Raw genomic sequence first — 6,537 nt, 5'->3', positions numbered from 1 at the left:
TTTTCACAAATACTAAGACCTAGGCACTGTTGGAGATGATTGGGATACAGCAGTGAAGTCAAATTCCCTTTCCTTGAGGAGCTTATGTTTTAGGAGGAAGAGACAGACAATAAACAAATATCTAAGTGATAAGCGCTACGAAGACAAATAAGGCAGGGTAGGAAGGGTAGGAGGGATAGAGAGCAGGCCAGAGCTTCAGGAAATTGTGCCCACCTAGTATTTCCCCCAGACAAGCTAGTTCTGTGAGATACTCCACATAACAGGGCAAATGAGTATTGCCTGTACTGTTTCCTTCTGGAAATTTCCTATGTGTGTTAATAAATTGAAGGCCCTGAGAAGTCCTGCCATGATGAAACTCATTCCAATTTCTTTAATCTAGCTCTTTCCAACTATCGAACTTACTTTGAAGAATGCCCGTGGTACCTCTTAGACTCTGTATACTGTCCCTCCTATGCACTTTCTGGAAGCTGGATTTCCAACCTTTTGTGTCTTTAACTTATTCTTCAAAAAAGATTGTAGTTTTTCTCCAGATCAATCCACAAATGAGGTACTTAGAGCCACCAGAGAGGCAGCATGGGGAAGGACCCCTACCCTGGACTCCTTAGGGATGATTCCCAGCAAGATTGTTGGCCTTTCACAGCCTCAGAGATAAAATGAATAAGATTCAGTGCTCTCAGACCCCCTCCAGCTCTAAAATTCCACAGCTTTCTGGCCTGAGACGTTAGGACTGCGGCCAACCCTGGTTATACATGTTTCAGAATTCGATCCTGCTGCTCTGGTGGGGAGAAATTTTCAGCATCATTTATGCTCAGACTTAGGATCAGTTTGATGCGCTATCTCTGAGCTGTGCACCAGAGTCTTCTGGGGGCTTAACAAATACCCCTACTTAAATCTCATGCCCAGAGTTTCTGATGGAATTGGTCTCGGGAAGGACTTGGGCATTGGGATTTTGACCACTGTGCCGGGATTCCTAGGTGTTGTGAGGTTAGGAATCAGTGCCTGTAACACAGCCTTCACACTGCAGCCTTTCTTGTGTACCTCCACGGTCCATTACCATATCTGAGGACCATCTGGCCATCGGGATGTGTGACTCTGTAAACAGTTGTATCTTTTGTTATCAATACAAGATGACCCAAAAACCAAAACCCCCCAAAATGGAGAGCAATGTAATTAAATTCTAGCTAGGCACTGGTGCCTGCCAAAACTCTGAGCCTGAGGTCAGCATTTTCTTTATGGAAAGACAGGAACAAACATGAGAACATATTCTGGTCATGGTGGCCCCAAACTGAGTTTCTCCTCAACACAACCACAGTGATGGTCAGAGAAATGAAAAGGGAGACATTCTGCCTTGAGGGGTTCAAGATCTTTAATGATGTGTCTGGGACCTCCTCAGTTCCTCTTCCTTACCACCCCTGGATCGCACTTTGGGGGATGCTCTTTAAGGCCTTCGAAGTTAATTCTTAAGGAGGTCATTACCAGAAGTGGGGCTGTGAGGTTGAGGACCGACTTGCCAGGACTTACTTTTCCAATACTTAGGAGAAATGTGCCTCCCTCCAACAAAGCATGATTAGTAGTGGTAGAAGAGAAGAAAAAGTGAGAATCAGAAAAGTGCATCATGAGGTTGAAGCTGGTAGGGGGTGGGCAGTGGGGACCAGCTGTATGTAGCCAGGTGGGCCTAAAGGGGAGGAGGTGCAGGTGAGGTTTACCGGCTGCTCCTGTGTGTATGGGAGCCTTTCGCCCTAGCTCCAGCCAGCAGTGCTCCCTCCTCCTGGCCCATGGCCTGGCTGAAGGAGCCTCCTCATCCCATCCCCCCAAAAATGTAGGGTCCAAGGGCATTGCCATGATGTAACCTTAAGGAAGGAATAGTTGCCTCATTCTCTGTTCTGATTTTGGAGTATTCTGTGCTAAGGCGAAGCCTCCTAATTAGGCATTCAGAAACCGAAGTAATAGGCTCCACTAAGAAGAATGTTTTTATAAACCCTCAAATTTAATAAACAAGAAAGAATAAACTGTTCTGTGAAAAAGTGGAAGTCTGAAGCCAACCAGAAATGTTGCTTTTAGGAGGAGACAAATACAGCAAATGGGAGCGAGAGTGCCCCAACGTGATGATGATAATCACATCACTTTTTAAAGATTAATGAATATTATTTTCTGTAATAGCAGTAATTCTGGATGGGGAGAAAGGGAGGGCAACACAGTGCTTCTGATGGTAAATATTCCCCATTGTGGTGCTGTTAATGAAGCCATCTCGTTCCGTCGGGACTTTGCTGCAATAACCTCCAGCCAAATGCTCCCTAAGAAATAAAGTGCCAGTTGGAGAGGCATTTACCATGTCCGGGAAATGACAAAGGGCTCTGCTCTTCAGCCATGCAATGAAACAATGCATCAGCCAGTAGACTATGGGCTTTAAAGGAGAAATTTGATGCAAAGAAACCCAAACCGGTACTGCCAAAGTTTCGTTTCTGCCTTTCAAGCCACTTCCCTGGGAGAAGGCCAAGTCCAGCGAAGGAAGGAGAAACAACACTTCTGAATTCCCTGGAAGTTGTGAATGGAGGTGTCTGGTTTTAACTGGTATTGAGCTCTATTGTGGGGGCTGATGCTAAGCCATTTAGTAAAACCAAAGCGGATGCAGGTTTGCATGTAAAATTGATTGGAAACTGTCTCCTCGAGGACCCATGTTGCTAACTGGAAGAAATAAGCTCCTCTATTTCTGTCAGCAGTCAGTGACCTGGTGACAAATAGGCCAGCATTATCTGCAAACAGACAGAGGGAACCTCAATTCGACATTTTTCCCCACAATCTTTTTTATTTAGTTTAACCGTCATGGAAATGTTCGTGTTAATTCTCTCTAAAAACTTCATTTGGGGTGGGGGGTGGAGGGGAGCCTACACAACAGACAATCTGAATAGGCCTATAGCTGTTAAAGAAGAATCAGAATTAGTCACCTTCCAAAACACGATCACCCGCCCCAGATGGACGCATGGGTGAATTCTACCAAATATTTAAGGAAGAAATGATACCAATTTTCAACAGTTTCTTCCGGAAGAGAGAACTGGAAAGAATACTTTTTAAACTGATTCTATGGGAGCAGTATTACCCTAATACCAAAACCAGACCAAAAATGACATTGACATTGTTTTATGCAGAGGAACATTTCTGTATGGTATTGTTATGTCAGTGAAGTTGTGACTTTGAGACCAATCAATCAGAGTTAAAAAAAAAAAAAAAAAAGAATTGAGTATTGTTTTAGTGTAGACACTGAGCTTTTTATAAACCAAAAAATGTTTATAGCTTTTCAAACCAGAAGTGAAAAAGCCACTGAAACATCCTACAGGTTTTAATTTCTAATAAGGCAAATATCTATTGCTTTAATCCACATAAAAGCTTAAAAATTTTTTTTAATGGTTCAAGGGTTCTTGAGACAAAAAAGTCAGAAAGCCATTGTGGAGCATCCCTGGCCGTGATAGGTCCATTTCTTGCTATGACTTCATAAGGAGCCATTGCAATGGAATTCCAAGCATCTATGTCCCTGGCTTGGCCTTGATTTTTGGTCTTTCTAGCTCAGGAAGCTGGCTTTTGGTCACTTGAGGGACTTTTATCAAAGTTAAGTATTTTCCTCTTTGGTATTTTGTCTGTCTTGCTTACTTTTATTTTTTTAAAGTAAATTTCCTCTATTTTTAAATCTTTCCTATTTTTTAAAAATTTATTCTTTTATTGAAAGTTTTCTAATTTAAACATTTTTTCTGTTGCATTTCTCCTTTTATTTTTTTATTTTTTCCGGTTTTCATATTTTTCTTAACCTATTATTTTTCTCATTTTTCTTCATTGTTTTTTTCTCATCTTTTATTTCATTTATTTTTCTAAACTTTTTCTTTATTCTTTTAGTTTTTCTCATTTTTATTCTCTTCGTTTTCAAATTTTTTTCTTTATTGTGGCAATGAGTACTGAGCAGAATATATGATCTTTCTTTCTACATGTCCACAGGGTGTGAAAACCTCAAGAAATTCTTCATCCTCAATCCCATCAAAGGAGGTACTTTAGAGGAAATCCTGAAGGTTATTTGGGTGGACATGGATCATGGGAAGGAACTGATGCCTTACATAGAGCCACTCCCTAACTACTAGGAGCCTGGGCAGACTGAGTTGATGGTATCCATGGGGTACACTCAGGAAGGGATCCAGGACTCAGAAATGGGCCAGAAGTATGATGACATGATGGTAATCTGTGTGCTCCTGCCCTATAAGAAATTTGAGCTGGAGGGCTACACCATTACCCTGAAGCCCCATCCCTTGGCTGGCTGGTCCCACCAACAGCTACCCTTTATACTCATCTTGCAAGGTATGGCATAGCATCTCTGCCAACCCAAAGTGGTAGAATTTCAATAAGCCTGCCATTCCTACCTTTAATTTCTACTCTGATAATAGTCAGAGCAGCAGGACAGAAAAATCAATGGCTTGAGGACAGCCAGGAGTTAGGACAGAAGGCCAGCAGCTCAGCCAAAGTGTCTGCTAGTCCCCTACCTGGCCTAGAGAAGAAGAACACCCCAGCACAGCCCCCAGCGTGGCCCTGTACCCTCCCCAGCACCCACACACCAGAACCAGTGATGGAGTCCCAGATGGAAACACTTTCCCCCAGGTTGTATCCTCCAAAGGAAACACCCTCCACACTGGCGGCTGAGATAAGTGTCTGACCACCAGAATTTGTCTGACAGCGTGACCCCATCATCTCCCTCTGGCAGCAGCTGGGGCCAGCAGGAAGTCATTGGCAAGGTAAGGGTCCTCCACCTTCATTCGCACCTGTGTCTGAGGTCAGCCAGAAAGAACTAGCATGAAGCTGAGAGTGGAGACCAAACCTCAGGTAGGCAAATCAGTGATCAAAATAAGAAAGCATGTTGGGAGGTCAGGCATGCTCCCCGCACTTTACATGGGGCATGAAGTCATGATCTCCATGGGGCCATCAAGATAGTGTGGGAGATTGGCCAGGTGCTGGACTCAAACAGCTGTGGCAGGAACTGAGCAAGATGGACATGATGCTGTGTGGGCATCATCATCAGCCCGCAAAGAGAGGACTTTGTGCATTGGAGGAGAGAGGTGCCTCACCTGTCCAGCCTTCACTCACAGGGTTCAGATAAGAGGATATCTGGCATCTCCATAGGCTTCAAAAGCAGTCTCCAAGATGACTGCTGTGCATAAGGCATGACATGCAGCGACCTGAGGGACAAGCGGAGGGGCCCCTGGCCTCACTGGCCCCCTGGGGGAACTTCAGAGATGGGACCTGGGCACTCAGGGTCCTCTCCTCTTCCCTGGTCTTCCACATTGTCTTCCATGTTTGTGCGTGCGTGTGTGTGTGTGTGTGTGTGTGTGTGTGTCGGGGGGGATGCTAATTTATTGTTTTAAATACAATAGTTCAAAAAATCCACCTTGCTTTATTGCTACAGCTGTCATAAGACACTCACCTCCCACTTTGTAAGAGAAGAGCCCTGAATGCTTTGAAATTTTCTTGTAATCCAACTGAAAAAACCCTTCAAACCACTTTCACTGAGGGCAATCGAAGCCTGGTGAGACCACTCTAAGAATGGGACAGATGTCAACGAACTGTAAAGGGGACTCCATTTGGAGCTATGACACTGGCTTTTTTTCCTAGAAAAATAAAGCCTGAGGGTCACATCAGTCTGATAAATATTGCTGAGAGGCAACCTTTTCAGTATTTATAAGCCTATAACAATGGCAGTGTATTCTCTTTCCTAGTCCTTAGGTTGGCTGGGCTCAGCTAGGTGGTTTTCTCTGCCCCTTGTGGTCTCTTGTGGGCTCTCTCCTGTGGGTTCATCTAGCTCATGGCTGGGGTTGGCTGGAAGGTCCTAGAAGGCCTCTCTTACCCATGTGAGGCCTTCATGCTGCTTGTGGGCTGGGGTTCCCCTTCTCACAACAGGAGAACCAGAACTTCCCTAGAGCATGGCAGTTGGGTACTAAGAGGAAACATTCCAGGGGCACAAGATCCAATGGGCAAGTGCTTATCAAGTCCTTGCTTGCCTCTTGTTAATGTCCCACTGATCAAAGCAAATGGCATGGCCAAGCGCAGAGTCCACATGGGAAGGGATCACCCAGGGCTGAGAGTATCAGGAAACATGACTCAGTGGGGCCCACCAATGTCACAGTCTACCACATACTGCTGTATAGCAGAGCAACAGATTCATTTAGAGAACCCAACGAACATGTTGCTAATGGTGAGGTTCGTGGCTGAGTTCACACAAAACAGAAGAAGAAATTTGAAGGCTGAAGGGATATCCATTGCCACTGTCTATGGGGTCCACCTGTGGTCATTCTGGGCCACCAAAAGCCTCCTGGGGAGGCAGGGTTTGATTTAGAAGGTTCAAGTACACTGCCAATGCCTTGTGTTCCATCAGTTTGGGAACACAGAAACCTCCGTGATAGAGAGTGACAAATCTCTTGCTGAGGTCACACCAATATTCAGGACAGAACCTAGTTTGGTCACTGCACAAGTGTTGGTGCCGGCATAATTGTCAGTAGCCTGGCTAAA

The 6,537-nt window shown here is 44.7% G+C and overlaps 1 long non-coding RNA gene across 1 annotated transcript; it reads left to right on the top strand.

Moving 5' to 3' along the window:
• The first annotated feature begins 3,978 nt into the window (after positions 1–3,978).
• On the top strand, positions 3,979–5,687 carry LOC144288586 (uncharacterized). Its single transcript, XR_013356555.1, has 3 exons — positions 3,979–4,032; positions 4,636–4,769; positions 5,438–5,687. It is a non-coding gene; the product is annotated as an uncharacterized LOC144288586 (long non-coding RNA).
• The last annotated feature ends 850 nt before the right edge of the window (positions 5,688–6,537 follow it).

Source organism: Canis aureus, chromosome 18 (genome assembly GCF_053574225.1).
Source record: "Canis aureus isolate CA01 chromosome 18, VMU_Caureus_v.1.0, whole genome shotgun sequence".
Classification (NCBI taxonomy): Eukaryota; Metazoa; Chordata; class Mammalia; order Carnivora; family Canidae; genus Canis; species Canis aureus.
Note: the sequence above shows the minus strand (reverse complement) of the source record. Positions and strands in the feature narration are given on the sequence as shown.